Raw genomic sequence first — 17660 nt, 5'->3', positions numbered from 1 at the left:
TGCTCTATAATATTGTATTATGTGAATAACCCAGTTTGTTTATGAATATGTAGGGGTTTCTGCCTTTTTTGCTATTGTTAACAGTGCTGTAATAAACATTCTTCAGTGTGTCATGTTATTTACAGGTGTGAGAGAGAATTCTAAGCCTGGGGAATTCTTAGGTTGTAGAGTATAAGGATCTTCACCTTTATTAGATAAGGCCGAATTATTTTCCAAAGTACTAAACCTATCAGCAGGTTGTGAGAGTTCCCATTTTGCCATATCCCTGCAAACATGGATATTGTCAGACTCTTCAATTTTAAAATCAAGCTCAATTCATTTTAATTTGCTATTCTGTTTATTGTAATGATTTATTCTGTTTGCATCCATTTATTGTAAGATTTTTCTTCTCTGTAATTGCTGTTCGTATCCTTCATTCTTTTTTTTTCTGTTGGCTTATTTTCTTTTCCATCGTTAGTTTGCAGCTCTTTATCTCTACTTTATACTAGGTATGATATTGCAATGTCTTCTCAGTGTTTGATTGCTCTTTACTTTTTGTTGTGCATGAGTTTTACATTTTTAAAAAAATATTTGTTTATTTGATTTATTTATTTGGCTACACTGGGTCTTAGTTGTGGCAAAGTGTTAACAACTGGTGAATCCGGGTGAGAAGTGTAAGTATATTCATTGAACTACCACTGTACTTTTCTGTAGGACTGAAATTTTTCAAATAAAAAGTTGGAATAAAAATGTAAAACTTAAAAAAAAGACAAAAAAACCTGTAAACTTGGGCTTCCCAGGTGGCTCAGTGGTGAAGAATTTGACCAGGGATCAAATCCAAGGCCCCGGAGGGTTGCTTTCTTCCCACATCCTCACCAGCACTTGTTATTTCTTTTTTTTTTTTTGAGAATAGCTTTTCTGTCAGGTGAGCGGTGGTATCTCTCTGTGGTTTTAATTTACATTTCCCTAATGACTAGTGATGGTGTTTAACATTGTTTTTGCCCTGACCAGGGATCGAATCCAGGGCCCCTGCATTGAGAACTTGGAGTCTTAGCCACGACCACCAGGGAAGTCCCAAGTTTTACATTAAAAAAAAAAATTTTATTTATTTATTTTTGACTGTGCTAGGTCTTCGTTACTGCCTGGACTTCCTCTAGTTGTGGAGAGCAGCGCCCACTCTCTAGCTGTGGTACACAGGCTTCTCGTCACAGAGCACAGGCTCTAGGCCGTGCAGGCTTCAGTGTTGCCTGCGCTGGGCTCGGTAGCTGCGCAGGGCTCCTGGGCTCTATAGTTCTGACGCAGTAGTTGTGGTGCCCTGACTCAGTCACTCTGCCGTGTGTGGGATCTTCCCTGATCAGGGGTGGAACCCGTATGTCCTGCATTGGCAGGCAGATTCTTCACCACTGAGACACCTGGGAAGCCCAAGTTTTAGTTTTTTGTTTTATTTTTAAGCTTTACATTTTTATTCCAACTTTTTATTTGAAAAATTTCAGTCCTACAGAAAAGTGCAGTGGTAGTTCAGTGAATACACTTACACCTCTCACCCGGATTCACCAGTTGTTAACACTGCCATGTTTGTTTTCTTTCATATATAGATTTTTTTCTCTAAACTGTTTAAAAGTAAGTTGTAGACATCATGGCACTTCGTCTCTCAAAAGATATATTAATACTTAAATATCCTAAAAGCAAGGATGGCCTATAAACCTACAGTATAATTATCACATTTAATATGAATCAGCAAGTTTTGATCCTCCTCCCCCCATTCTCCCAATATATATCTAGAAAAATTCCAATATGATAACACTTTCATCAGTTAGCTAAATAGCTAGTGTAATGCAGGAAGCACTCTTCATCTCTTTCAAAGTGGAAGGATGGGGTCATTTCACTTTTCCAACCAGGCCATGAACTCTGGGTAAAGGAGCACTACCATCCCCCAAAATAACAAACCTAGAAAGACATTTTCCAAAAGTAATAACCTTGAGCTGAGCTTTGAATAATGAAATCCGCCATACCTTCCCTCACAGCTGGTGCATATATTAGTAGCTCTACACATGCTTACTGACTGACTGAATTAATACACCCCAAAAAGCATTAACATGTATATTTAGCAGAAAGAGAATGCCATACATACATGAAAATGAAAGAAGAAGTGTGAAGGATATTCAAAGTTGGTAGCAGGATTAGAAATGCTTCATATTGATTAAGCCTGGGAAGGTGAAGAGTTACAATGGTCTCAGAGGATCAAAAGGACAGATGTGTTGGGATGGATCCAAAAGCTATTCCATGGGATTGGAGAGGGAGAAAAAGGACTGTTGCTTAGGAACAGTGGGAACTTAAGAGCGATATGATATTTAATATCATCTATTCAAGGACTTATAAGATGTAACAAAAAAGTGAGATGGTCCCTATTCATAAGAAACTCACAGTCTGATAGAGGAGATAAGTGCAAAAACTCACAAATTAGAATAGAATGGATTAAGTGATAAAGTTGGATAGACAAGATGTTTTATAGACTTACGTAGGATGGCCAGTGACCCCATCTGTCCATAACTAAGGCTTCCTCTAGAGGTTAGCCAGGCAGAATATGTGCAATGGAGTTCCTGGCAGAGGAAATTACAAAAAAAAAAAAAATATATGAATACAACATTATTGTCTAATACACAGTGCGTATTAAAAATTTCTCAGTTGTCCCAATAATGACCTTTATAGTTCTTCTTCAGCCCCATCCCTGGTTCAGGATGATGAGTTGCATTTAGTTGCCATGTCCCTTTAGTTACCTTTAATCCACAACAGAGCCCCAGATTTTTGTTTGTTTTCATAATATTGATGATATTTGAAGAGTCCAGGTTAGTCATTTTATAGAACGTCCCTCAATTTGGATTTGTCTGATCATTTCCTTTTGTATTTAAATTCAAACTAAATGTTTTTTGGCAGGGTATTTAAATTCAGACCAAATGTTTTTGGCAGGTATAAACTATAAATTTTAACTTAGTCAAATTTGTCCATCTTTTCCTTTATGGTTTGTGTTTATTGTCCAAGAAAGTCTTCTCTGCCTTGATGTCATAAGGCTTTTCATCATTTTTTTATTTTCTAAAAGTTTTATGGTTTTGCTTTTTTTACATTTAGGCTTAGATGTTTTTTCTGCGTAGTCTATCTTTAATATGGTGTTCAATGAGCATTTGTGTTACACATTCTTTTTCTGCCATTGTGTTTGTTCTGAAATTACTCTGCAAGTTCTAAAGACTGCATGGCTTTTGTTATGCACTAAATTGTGAAAGTTTTGCGTTATCTGAACTGTGCTAAATGTGTAGAGGTTGAAACACCTCAATTATTCTGTATGAAAATTGTGAACATTTTAAGATGTATTTGGAAGAGTTTCAGCATGGTATCTTGATGTAAATAACACCAAAATGTAACATTGGGATCTTTCACAAATCTGAAATCAGTGAATGCTGTATTCTTAGCCTTAAATTATTGACTTTTGCAGTAGGTATGATGAAGTAATCCTAGGAGGAACTGAGAGCTTTCAGGAAAGAAAGAAACCTATAGATAGTAGATTATATTTAGGATACTTAGATTGACGTGAAAAAACATGTGAAATTGAAGAGCCTTTGGCATTTAATTGACATTCTGAAGTTTGGACTCTAAAAGTAGAAACCTACTATAACAGTCCTTCAGACATAAAGTATTTACTACATTGTGCAGAAGTCATAAGTATGAAACACTGTGGTCTCTAGTATTATAAATATTGTAATTTATCATGCACTGTGTACCAGCCACTGTTCTTAGTATGTTGCACTTATTGATACATTAAATCCTTGTTCCAACTAACCATTTTGGAGTAGAAGAAGCTGAGGTGATTGTATAATTTGGTCAGTTACAGAACTAATTAGCATTTGAACCAAGTTTTAAACTGGGTCAGAATGGCTCCAGAATCTGCACTCTTTACTACAAGTTTGTTTCTATAATCTTGGTCAAATTATTTAACTTCTCTATGCTGTTTTCTTCTTTGTATAATGAAGATAATGGTACCTAATTCATATGGTCGTTGTGAGAAGTCAGATAAAATATGTATAGAGCTTAGAATAATACATGAAAAAAAAGTGAGCGCTAAATAAATGTTTTACTGTTGTTTAGTCGCGAAGTCGTGTCCAACTCTTTTGCGACTTCACGGACTGTAGCCCGCCAGGCTCCTCTGTCTGTGGGATTTCCCAGGCAAGAATACAGGAATGGGTTGCCATTTCTTTCTTCTAAGGATCTTCCCCACTCAGGGATCGAACCCATGTCTCCTGCATCGGCAGGTGAATTCTTTACTTCTGAGCCACTAGGGAAGTTAGCTATTATTATGCTAACATTACTAAGACATTGAATTTATACATATCTCTGAATTTTAAAAAAATTGTTTATTTTTTTCGGCTGCATTGGGTCTTCATTGCTGCCTGAGGGCTACTCATTGTGGTGGCTTCACTTGTTGCAGAGCACCAGCTCTAGGGAACATCAGTTCAGTTCAGTCGCTCAGTCGTGTCCGACTCTTTGCCACCCCATGAATCGCAGCGCTCCAGGCCTCCCTGTCCATCACCATCTCCCGGAGTTCACTCAGACTCACGTCCATCAAGTCAGTGATGCCATCCAGCCATCTCATCCTCTGTCATCCCCTTCTCCTCCTGCCCCCAACCCCTCCCAGCATCAGAGTCTTTTCAAATGAGTCAACTCTTCGCATGAGGTGGCCAAAGTGCTGGAGTTTCAGCTTCAGCATCATTCCTTCCAAAGAAATCCCAGGGCTGATCTCCTTCAGAATGGACTGGTTGGATCTTCTTGCCGTCCAAGGGACTCTCAAGAGTCTTCTCCAACACCACAGTTCAAAAGCATCAATTCTTCAGCGCTCAGCCTTCTTCACAGTCCAGCTCTCACATCCATACATGACCACAGGAAAAACCATAGCCTTGACTAGATGGACCTTTGTTGGCAAAGTAATGTCTCTGCTTTTGAATATGCTGTCTAGGTTGGTCATAACTTTGCTTCCAAGGAGTAAGCGTCTTTTAATTTCATGGCTGCAGTCACCATCTGCAGTGATTTTGGAGCCCAGAAAAATAAAGTCTGCCATTGTTTCCACTGTTTCCCCATCTATTTGCCATGAAGTGATGGGACCGGATGCCATGATCTTCGTTTTCTGAATGTTGAGCTTTAAGCCAACTTTTTCACTCTCCACTTTTCACTTTCATCAAGAGGCTTTTTAGTTCCTCTTCACTTTCTGCCGTAAGGGTGGTGTCATCTGCATATCTGAGGTGTGGGCTTCAGTAATTGTGGCGCATGGGCTCAGTTGCTCTGCTGCATGTGGGGTCTTCACAGACTAGCGATTGAATCTGTGTCCCCTGCATTGGAAGGCTGATCCTTAACCACTAGACTACCAGGGAAGTCCCATATCTCCGAATTTTCATCAAATAAGTAAACTAAGCCATACATATGAATATATATAATAAAAAAGTAGAACTATCATGGTGATTATTGTGGCACCCAGGCTCCAGAGTGCTCGGGCTTAGTAGCTGCTCCTCTTAGGCCTAGTTGCTCTGCAGCACATGGGATCTTCATTCCCTGAACAGGGATTGAACCTGTACCCCCTGCAGCACAAGGCAGATTCCTGACCACTGGACCATCAGGAAAGTCCCCATGAACTTTTTAAAAGGATATTCATGAATCATTACTAAATCATCCATTGCAAAGTATTGTATGTTAGCTGAATGCAAAAACAGTTCAGCTCTGTTACCTTTATGCTTTTGACCTTAGCTAATTACAGCAGTGTTTTGAAATAAAAGTCATATGGTGGTCCCCCTTTTCCACAGTTTTGCTTTCCACAGTTTCAGTTACCTGCAGTCACAGCCAGAAAATATTACGTTCCAGAGATTAACAATTCATAAATTTTAGATTGTGTCATGTGAGTGTGCCATTCTGAGTAATGTGGTGAAATCTTGCACCGTCCTGTCTGGGATCCCCAATCATTGACCTCCTTTTGGCCCAGTAATTCAGAATCACCCAAAGCAAATAATCCTCCTCCTGACATATCATCAGAAGATCAAGAGTAGCCTAACTAACACTGTGTCACAGTGCCTACATCACTCACTTTCAATTCGTTTTATCATCTTATGTCATCAACAGAAGTATGAGTACGTGGAGTAAGATACTGAGTGAGAGACCACGTTCACATAACTTTTGTTACAGTTGTATGGTTGGAATTGTTTTATTATTAGTTATTGTGGTTAACGTGCCTCTTGTGTGCCTAATTCTTAAGTTAAACTTTATTGTAGGTATATATGTATAGGGGGAAATATAGCTTATATGGCATTCCATACTATCCAGTTTCAGGCATCCACTGGAGGTCTCGCAACGTATCCCCTCTTGGATAAGGGTTAGGGGGACTGCTGTACCACATATTCTCAGGCACAGTCATTTAAAATGCTTTCTTTACATGCTCTCGTTCCTTTCTGTCAACAACTATGTTATTGTTGAAGGTCTGGTATTACTCAGAACATTCAGTTGAAAGCAACCTTCATATATGGATGAGTTCTGTGTGATGTGGCAGAGGTAATGGAATTCTACGAGTAGCAGCTGTAAAGTGTTCAGGATAACGTAAAATTCGGGTCTTTTTTGATCTGTTTTTGGAAGTTTAGGAACATACGCAACACATGCACATTTTCTAGTTATGGTTTCAAACTAGAGATTGGAGCATGTTGTTGCTTGAAGAAGAAAAACAAATTGTCCTGGCAACACGTAGTACATTTCTCATTTGACAAGATCTTGTCTCAGTTTTGTTGTTTTCCATCAGAGAACAGGGAACCTTTTGTTCCAAGGCCTGGTGTCGAAATGTTAGCAAAAGACTATTGTAATCAAACTAAGAATCTTATGTGTTTCTGAACCAAGAGTAAGATTTCATGAAGATTGATTTAGAGCATTAAAAAGAACCTGTGTAATATTCTTGCATTTTCAGGTGAACACAGAAGTGAGCTTCTGAAAGCGAAATGCTCCAAATGTAGAGGTGTAAGAGTTTATTTCTGCCTGTATTTCAAGTCTGCATTTCAGGGAACTGAGGCTATAGCAGTGAACAAAACAAGTCTTAGCCTAGTGGAGCTTGCATTTTAGAGAAAATGACTTGGCAGTACAAAACTGTCAAATATGTTAAATCTAGAAGTGTCAGTGTTCAAAAAAGAAAAATAAAGTAGGGTAAGAGAATAGCTAGTGATATGTGTGGATAGGTAAATGAGATTTTGTTAGTTGGAATTTGTTAGCCATCTGTATCACTTGTGTAAACTTAGTCTTTTACACAAATGTAAAATATGGGCAAATGATATAAAGAACTGTGAATGAAAAATGAGCAAAAAACTCTTGCTTATAAACTAAAAAGGTAGGAGTTAATGAAACAATTAACAGTTTATACATAACACACTTTTAAGGAGTCTGACTGGAGAAGGAGATGGCAACCCACTCCAATATTCTTGCCTGGAGAATCCCGTGGACAGAGGAGTCTGGCAGGCTACAGTCCATGGGGTCACAAGAGTCAGACACAGCTTAGCAACTAAACCACCACCACCACCCAAGGAGTCTTACTTTTGGGAAGAAATTAATATTCCTTCATCTTAAAATAATTTATGTGATTATTTTCTTTCATGTGTTTTATGATTAGAAGAAACAAAGGTTACAAAAATACTTGCAAAGCTGTATTTTATTTCAAAGTGCTGTTCTTTGATTTAGGGGTGGCCCTATTAACTACATAAACAATGATTTAGATTTTTAGCAGTATTATTAGACAAGTTAATCTGAATTTGGATCTGGCTTCCCTTGTTTTCCAGGGACTGATTGGTTTGTGGTCTTGTTACAGAAGGGTCCCTTGATGGCAACATAATGATGTAACCAACTAATGTACCTCTACACTTTCTTGGTTTTACTGCTCATCTGTCAAGGATTAGGATTATCAAGAGTTATGTGTAAAATGTTAGTGTGATACCAGGTGTACATATGAGCAATATAGCTTTAACTTTTCTTTTTCAGTTTATTATAGTAAACTATAATAGTTTAATATGTGTAATATTCAGTTACTAATGATAAAGAGTCCGCCTGCCAGTGCAGGTGAGCAGGCGACACAAGAGACGCAGGTTCGATTCCTAGATCGGAAAGATCCCCTGGAGTAGGAAATGCACCCCACTCCAATATTCTTGCCTGGAAAATTCCATGGACAGAGGAGCCCAGCTGGCTACAGTCCATGGGGCTGCAAAGAATTGAACACAACTGAGCAAAGCGTAATATGCAGTGAAAGTTGTATTTTTGAAAATAAATTTCAGGCTAAAGTGAGGAAATTTGAAAAAGCCATTTAAAAGTATCCTTTCCATTCAAGTCTCAGAGCAGTGTTCATTGTTCTTAGAATGAGAATGGTTGATTATAAAACTTATAAATTCCTAGTTTTATATTGCAAACACAAAATAATTTGCAGTGAAATTTAGTAGAACACTAAGTGTTCGTATTACTCTTATTATATATTGCCTGTAGTGACACACTAATTCCATTGAAAAATGAATATTTGGTTCAAACTGCTGTGTGAATTAAACAGTTTGCCTGATGGATCTGTGCTATATACTGTATTGAAGTGCTACTCACTTCTTTCCAAGTGAGCTACTGACGTGACCTGAAACAGACATTAAAATGGCCTTGCTAACCAGGCTGCAGATTACTCACAAGGCTTACCCTGCCATTTCAGTTACTCTGCTTCCTGTTCTCAGAAGTTGCCTAGAGCTTTGGGGGCAGCTGGTTTCCCTTTGTTTGGGGGAGGGTGATACCGGTGGTGAAGGGAGCTATAAATATGTGTATTTTGCCTAGGAAATATTTTTAAAGTGTGAAACTAAGGTATTTTGAATGCCTGAGAGTTCATTTCAGTTGTTACTCTTCAGATACAACTACTTTGCAGGCTGGATATTTTATATTGAAGCAAAGTACTGTTTCTGGAGAAGGAAATGGCAACCCACTCCAGTATTCTTGCCTGGAGAATCCCATGGACAGAGGAGCTTGGTGGGCTACAGTCCACGGGTCGCAAAGAGTCGGACACGACTGAGCGACTTCACTTCACTTTCACTCACTGTTTCAGTATAAGCTGTACCACTACAGCTTGAAAGGAATTAAAATTTGAGCCTTTTATTCAGCATTAGGCACTGCTGTACCTTACTGAAAAAACTACTCTTAAGCTTTACGCTGTAAACAGGTGACAAACGAAATGCTTACTTACTTATTGGAGCACTCTTTTTTTTGCCATATGATAATCATCTGTAATTTTATTGTTGCTATGAAAAATAGTTCAGCATTAGATAGGCTGGCTCTGTGAATAGAGTCCAAAAGTCTGTCATAGTAACACTTATGTGTGTTAGATAAGATCATAGGAAAACTGTCAAGTAAGGAACTTTTTGAAGATGATCTAAGAAAATCTTACCCCTTAACCTTCACAAAACTGTATAGACTTCATGGCAGATTTTATTTCATATTAATGATTATATAGTTAATCATTTATTTTTATGTTTTTTCGTTGAATAAATTTTTATGTTACCTTTGCTGAGACTCTGTAACTTGAATTTTTAAAATGAAATGTGTTTTGTTTAGTCCATGAATGATCCAAGAAGGTGCTTTGAATTTTTCCTACAAATAATATGAAGAAAGTAATAGAAAAAGAAATTAAAATATATAGAGGAACTCTTTTGTTAGTATAATTACTACTTCTAATTTGTAAGGAAAGAGGGAAAGAAAAGCCTGCCTTTTTAAAAAAGTTTTATTGAGGTATAAATACAACAAACTGTATATATTTAGAGTATACAATAAATTTGACATATGTGTATAGCCATGAGGCAGTCACCATAACTGAGGTAATGAACATATCACACCCAAAGTTTCCTCGGGCCCTTCTACCTCATTCCTCACTCCAGGCAACCACTGATCTGCTTTCTATCACTGTAGATTAGTTGGCATTTCCTAGAATTTTATATAAACAAAACCATATAGTGTGCACTCAATTTTTTATCTTCTTTCACCCAGCATAATTTTGAGATTTATTCATGTTGTGTATCAATAGTTCTTTCTTTTTTATTGCCTAATTGTATTCCATTATGTGGATAAAAGACCATATGTATCCGTTCACCTGTTCATAGACGTTTGGATTGTTTTTACCTTCTGACTATTACAACAAAGCTGCTATGAATATTCATGTACAAGTCTATATGGATATATGCTTTCATTTCTCTTGGACAGTTACTTGGGAGTAGAAAGATTGCGACCTAGAGTAGGTATGTTTAAAAGAAATGCTGGGAGTTCCCTGGTGGCCTAGAGATTAAGATTCTGGGCTTTACCTGCTGTGGGTCTTGTTGAGTCCCTGGTCAGGGGACTGAGATCCTACCAGCTGTGCCGCATGGCCAAAAAAGAAAAACAACAAAAAAGAAACGGCAAATTGTTTCCAAAGTGCTTGTCCCATTTTTTTTTTTTTTTTTAAATTCTCACCAGTCATGTATTAGAGTTCTAGTTGCTCTATATCCTCATCAAATTTGGCATGGTTAATCTTTTTTTTGTTTGTTTTGGCCGCACTGTATGGCATGCAGGATCTTAGTTCCCTGACCAGGGATTGAACCCTGTGCCCCTTGCAGTGGAATCACAGAGTCCTAACCCCTGGATCACGAGGGAAGTCCCTGGTCAGTCTTTTTAATTTTAGATGTTGTAATAGGCATGTAGTAGAATCTCATTATGGTTATAATTTGCATTTCCTTGATGATAAATGATGTTGAGTATCATTTCTTGTGCTTATTTGACATCTGTATATCTTTTATGATGAAGTGTCTGTTCAGGTATTTTACCTGTATTTTGATAATTAGATTCTTTGTCTTATTGTGTGTTGTTGTTTTTAATGATTTAATTTATTTATTTTTTGGCTGTGCTGGGTCTTGTTGTTGCTCGGGGTTTCTCTTGTTGCAGAGCCGGGGCTGCTCTCCAGGTGCGATCATGGGCTTCTCGTTACGATGGCTTCTCTTGCTGTGGAGCAGTGGGCCCTAGGGCACTTGGGCTTCAGTAGTTGCAGCATGAGGGCTCATGCTGTGAGAGGTGGACCATAAAGAAGGCTGAGTGCTGAAGAATTGATGCTGTTGAACTGTGGTGCTGGAGAAGACTCTTCAGAGTCCCTTGGACTGCAAGGAGATCAAACCAGTCAATCCTAAAGGAAATCAGTCCTGAATATTCATTGGAAGGACTAATGCTGAAGTTGAAACTCCAATACTTTAGCCACTTGATGAGAAGAACTGACTCATTGGAAAAGACTCTGATGCTGAAAAGATTGAAGGCAGAAGGAGAAGGGGACGACAGAAGATGAGATTGTTGGATGGCATCACCGACTCAATGGACATGACTTTGAGCACGAAGTTGGTGATGGACAGTGAAGCCTGGCATGTGGTAGTCCATGGGGTCGCAAAGAGTCGGACATGACTGAGCGACTGAACTGAACTGCAAATGTTTTCCCCCTGACTGTAGCTTATCTCCCCCTTCCCACCTAAAGAGTGATAGAAAACACTTTAATGGAAACACAACATGAAAATATAGTTTTGTTTCATTTATGTCCTCTGTTAGCCATGAAAAGAGACAAGTGGAATATATAAACAAAGAGTCAATATTTAAACTTCCAAAGGGAATGAAATATTTTTGTGTCACTCATATATATATATAAACCATAATGTGCAGAACATGACATGTAATGCCAACCTAATAATAAGTTGATTTATTGTTTATCTATCATATCCTCACTTTACTGAGGTCTGTGAACAAATGCTGTTTCCTTAAGATTTGACTGTTCAGTTTCAAGCCAGCTTTTTCAGTCTCCTTTCACCTTCATCAACAGGCTCTTTAGTTCCTCTTCACTTTCTGCCAGTAGGGGTATCATCTGCATATCTGAGGTTGTTGATATTTCTCCCAGCAATTTTGATTCCAGCTTTTGATTCACCCAGCCTGGCATTTTGCATGATGTACTCTTCTTAGAAGTTAAACAAGCAGGGTGACAATATACAGCCTGTCGTACACCTTTCCAATTTTGAACCAGTCTGTTGTTCCGTGTCCTGTTTTCAAGTTGCTTCTTGACCCACATACAGGTTTCTCAGGAGACAGGTAAGGAGGTCTGGTACTCCCATCTCTTTAAGAATTTTCCACAGTTTGTTGTGATCCACACAGTCAAAGGCTTTAGCATAGTCAGTGAAACAGAAGTGGATGTTTTTCTGGAACTCCCTTGTGATCCAACAAATGTTGCCAGTTTGATCCCTGGTTCCTCTGTCCCTTCGAAACCCAGCTTGTATATCTGAAAGTTCTTGGTTCACATGTTGCTGAAGCCTGCCTTGAAAGACTCTGAGCATAACCTTGCTAGCATGTGAAATGGGCTTCCCTGGTGCCTCAGTGATAAAGAATCCTCCTGCCAATGCAAGAGATGTGGGTTCGGTCACTGGATTGTGGAGATTTCTTGAAGAAGGAAATGGCAACCCACTCCAGTATCTTGCCTAGAAAATCCCATGGATAGAGGAGCCTGGTGGGCTACAGCCCATGGGGTTGCAAAAGAGTTGTACAGATCTTAGCAACTAAACGGCAACAACAATGTCCCATTTTACACACACACACACACACACACACACACAACATCTTCTTTATCTAGTCATTTGTCGATGCACATTTAGGTTGCTTCTATGTTTTGGCTATTTTGAATACTGTGCTATGAACATCAGGGTGCATGTATCTTTTCAAATTACATAGTTTTCTCTGGATATGTGCCCAGGAGTGGGAGCTGGATCTTATGGCAACTCTGTTTTTAGTTGTTTTTTTTTTAAACCTCAGGCTAGAGGATGGACTTTCTTTCTTTAAATGAACCTTTTAATTATTTAATTTTTTGGCTGTGCCACGTGGCGTAGGATCTTAGCTCCCCAGCCAGGGACTGACCCTGTCTGTGCCCTTGACATTGAAAGGTTGGAGTCCCAACCATTGGACTACCAGGGAATACTCTATTTTTAGTTTTTAAGGAACCTGCATACTGTTTTCCATACTGGCTGCACTAGTTTACATTCCTCCCAACAGTGTAGGAGGGCTCCCTTTTCTCCACACCCTCTCCAACATTTGTTATTTGTATACTTTTAAAGGATGGCCATTCTGACTGGTGTGAGGACTTTCATGCATTGGAGAAGGAAATGGCAACCCACTCCAGTTTTCTTGCCTGGAGAATCCCCATGGACAGAGGAGCCTGGTGGACTACAGTCCTTAGGGTTGCAAAGAGTTGGAATGAAGCGACTTACCACACAGACTAATAACAACAACTTAGTGTCTTTTATCATCTGTGTCATTTGTGTGTTTGCTTCAGTTAATTTTTCTCCTCATTATGTATCATATTTTCCTTTTTCTTAGAATGCTGCTAATTTTTTATTGGATGCCATACAGTATACATTTTACCTTGTTCAGTTCAGTTCAGTCTCTCAGTCGTGTCCGACTCTTTGCAACCCCATGAACTGCAGCACACCAGGCCTCCCTGTCCATCACCAACTCCCGGAGTCCACCCAAACCCATGTCCATTGAGGCAGTGATGCCATCCAACCATCTCATCCTCTGTCGTCCCCTTCTCCTCCTGCCCTCAATCTTTCCCAGCATCAGGGTCTTTTCCAATGAGTCAGCTCTTCGCATCAGGTGGCCAAAGTACTAGAGTTTCAGCTTCAACATCAGTCCCTCCAATGAACACCCAGGACCAATCTCCTTTAGGATGGACTGGTTGGATCTCCTTGCTGTCCAAGGGACTCTCAAGAGTCTTCTCCAACACCACAGTTCAAAAGCATCAATTCTTTGGCGCTTAGCTTTCTTTATAGTCCAACTCTCACATCCATATGTGACCACAGGAAAAACCACAGCCTTGACTAGACAGACCTTTGTTGGCAAAGTAATGTCTCTGCTTTTGAATATGCTGTCTAGGTTGGTCGTAACTTTCCTTCCAAGGAGTAAGTGTCTTTTAATTTCATGGCTACAGTCACCATCTGCAGTGATTTTGGAGCCCCCAAAAATAAAGTCAGCCACTGTTTCCACTGTTTGCCCATCTATTTGCCATGAAGTGATGGGACCGGATGCCATGATCTTAGTTTTCTGAATGTTTAGTTTTAAGCCAACTTTTTCACTCTCCTCTTTCACTTTCATCAAGAGGCTCTTTAGTTCTTCACTTTCTGCCATAAGGGTGGTATCACCTGCATATCTGAGGTTATTGATATTTCTCCTGGCAGTCTTGATTCCAGCTTGTGCTTCTTCCAGCCCAGCGTTTCTCATGATGTACTCTGCATATAAGTTAAATAAACAGGGTGACAGTATACAGCCTGACGTACTCCTTTTCCTATTTGGAACCAGTCTGTTGTTCCATGTCCAGTTCTCATTGTTGCTTCCTGACCTGCATACAGGTTTCTCAAGAGGCAGGTCAGATGGTCTGGTATTCCCATCTCCTTCAGAATTTTCCACAGTTTATTGTGATCCACACCGTCAAAGGCTTTGGAATAGAGGAGTCTTAAAATATAGTTTTAAACTAGTTTTTAAAACTAGTTTTTAACTCTAGTTTTTAACTAGAGTCTTTTTTTTTTTTGGCCACACCTGTGGTATGCAGAATCTTAGTTCCCCAACCAGGGATCGAACCTGTGAACCCTGCAGTGAAAGCGTGGAGTCTTAACCACTGGACTGCCATGGAAGTCCCTTGACTAGTACTAGCCAGTATCACAGTTACCTAACTAGTATTAGCCAGTACCACAGTTACCTAAAGGGTTTGGAAATTCTGATTACTTCAGAAACATTACAGACCTAAATATATAGCCAAGAGAATTGAAAAGTAGTACTCAAGTAAATGCATTGTTCATACATGTTCATAGCAGTACTGTTTACAGTAGCTAAAAGGTGGAAAGAGTCCAAATGTCCATTAATGGATGAATGGATAAACAAATTGTGGTACATACAAACGGTGGAGTATTTCTTATTCAGCCATAAAAAGGAATGAAGTATCTGAAACGTGGTACAACATGGATGAATCTAGAAAACATGCTAAGTGAAGGAAGCCAGACACAAAAACTCACGTATTATATGATTCTGCTTATATGATACATCCATAATAGATAAACCCAGAGAGACAGAACTGGAATTGGTAGTGGCCAGGGGGTAGGGGGAATGGGGAGAAACTGCTTACTAGGTAAAAAAAAATTTTTTTAATATTTATTTGGCTGCACCAGGTCTTAGTTGTGGCGCGTGGGATCTTACATCTTTGTTGTGTGTAGCATGTGGGATCTTTAGTTGTGGCATGTGGGATATCTAATTCCATGACCAGGGATTGAACCCAGGTCCCCTGCATTGGGCATGTGGAGTCTTAGCCACTGGACCACCAGGGAATCCCTGAGTAAGGGGTTTTACTCTAGAATGATAAAAATATTTTGAAACTCGGTAGAGGTGGTGGTTGAACTATACTATGAGCATACCAAATGCTCGTAGTATTGACTTAGTCACTATAAACTGTTTTCTTACGTGAATTTCGCTTCAATAAATTATTTTCAAAAGCTACAAAGATGACCTATTTAAAAATTAATGTAAACAGTGTTAGCATTTTCAAAATGGGCAATAAGTTAGAATGCAGATGTTTTCACAAATATTGGTACTTTGAAAGAAAGAAAGGTGAAAGTGAGGTCGCTCAGTCGTGTCTGACTCTTTGTGACCCCATGGACCATAGCCACCAGGTTTCTCCGTCCATGGGATTTTCCAGGCAAGACTACTGGAGTGGGTTGCCATTTCCTTCTCCAGGGGATCTTCCCTGGAGAAGGTCAAACCCAGGTCTCCTGGGGTCAACCCAGGTCTCCTGCGTTGCAGGCAGATGCTTTACCCTCCGAGCCACCAGGGAAGCCCTATTGGTACTTTAATAAAATGTTAATAAAGATTTAACTCTAAAAAAGGTTATTTTTCATCCTTATTTAAAACTATTTACAGATGAAAACTTTTGAAAACTGAAGCGAAACCTATAACAGGGCCTATAGTTAAAATACAGTAAAGACATTTACCTGCTTACCTAGCTTTAAATGTTTATTCTAATGAGATTAAATCTTTTAGTTTATTTCTTCTTCTAGTTCAGTCTTTAATCCTATCTGGAAGATAATTTATTGTAGAAAAATATAAAAGCATAATCTAATTAGAAGTCAAATGCACGTGACTTATATTTGTAGTACCATTGACCACCTGATCTGCCTCTTGAGAAATTTGTATGCAGGTCAGGAAGCAACAGTTAGAACTGGACATGGAACAATAGACTGGTTCCAAATAGGAAAAGGAGTACGTCAAGGCTGTATATTGTCACCCTGTTTGTTTAACTTCTATGCAGAGTACATCATGAGAAGCGCTGGACTGGAAGAAACACAAGCTGGAATCAAGATTGCTGGGAGAAATATCAATAACCTCAGATATGCAGATGACACCACCCTTACGGCAGAAAGTGAAGAGGAACTAAAAGCTTCTTGATGAAGGTGAAAGAGGAGAGTGAAAAGTTGACTTAAAGCTCAACATTCAGAAAACTAAGATCATGGCATCCGGTCCCATCACTTCATGGCAAATAGATGGGAAAACAGTGGAAACAGTGGCAGACTTTATTTTTCTGGGCTCCAGAATCACTGCAGATGGTGACTGAAGCCATGAAATTAAAAGGCACTTACTCCTTGGAAGGAAAGTTACGACCAACCTAGACAGCATATTCAAAAGCAGAGACATTACTTTGCCAACAAAGGTTCGTCTAGTCAAGGCTATGGTTTTTCCTGTGGTCATGTATGGATGTGAGAGTTGGACTGTGAAGAAGGCTGAGCGCCGAAGAATTGATGCTTTTGAACTGTGGTGTTGGAGAAGACTCTTGAGAGTCCCTTGGACTGCAAGGAGATCCAACCAGTCCATTCTGAAGGAGATCAGCCCTGGGATTTCTTTGGAAGGAATGATGCTGAAGCTGAAACTCCAGTACTTTGGCTACCTTGTGCGAAGAGTAGACTCATTGGAAAAGACTGTGATGCTGGGAGGGATTGTGGGCAGGAGGAGAAGGGGACGACAGAGGATGAGATGGCTGGATGGCATCACTGACTCGATGGACGTGAGTCTGAGTGAACTCCAGGAGTTGGTGATGGACAGGGAGGCCTGGCGTGCTGGGATTCATGGGGTCACAAAGAGTCGGACACGACTGAGGACTGATCTGATCTGATCTGATCTGAGTGAATTTACTGTGTTTATCAGAATTTAAAAATTTCTTACTTTGCATATTTTGAATATATATTAACTGAACATTATATATTTTCTCAAATCTCTGTGGTCTCAGCGCCTCTTCTAGAATCTGGGGTTAAAGTAAATTATTACTGGCTATCATGCTTAATTATTTGAAAGTGATATATGTGATCTTTCTGGATAGAAATTACTATATGAAATTATTTTCCTAAATTTACGTAGTTTAGAAGTGTTGATTTAATTTTCAGTTTATTTCCATATTCAGTACATTTTATTTTATTTTTTCAGAATGTCCCTTTATTTAGCCTGCACTGAGTCTTAGTTGTGGCGTGCAGGGTCCGCATTGTGGCGCAGGCTCAGTGGTTGCCCCGTGGCGCAGCTGCTGTGCA

At 39.3% G+C, this 17660-nt stretch overlaps 1 protein-coding gene across 3 annotated transcripts in view; it reads left to right on the top strand.

Annotated features, from left to right (window-relative positions):
- The window catches only part of NT5C2 (5'-nucleotidase, cytosolic II), a 149198-nt gene that overhangs the window by 57236 nt on the left and 74302 nt on the right, over positions 1–17660 (top strand). The gene's annotated exons all lie outside the window — the stretch shown is intronic.

This window comes from Bos indicus, chromosome 26 (genome assembly GCF_029378745.1).
Source record: "Bos indicus isolate NIAB-ARS_2022 breed Sahiwal x Tharparkar chromosome 26, NIAB-ARS_B.indTharparkar_mat_pri_1.0, whole genome shotgun sequence".
Lineage (NCBI taxonomy): Eukaryota > Metazoa > Chordata > Mammalia > Artiodactyla > Bovidae > Bos > Bos indicus.
Note: the sequence above shows the minus strand (reverse complement) of the source record. Positions and strands in the feature narration are given on the sequence as shown.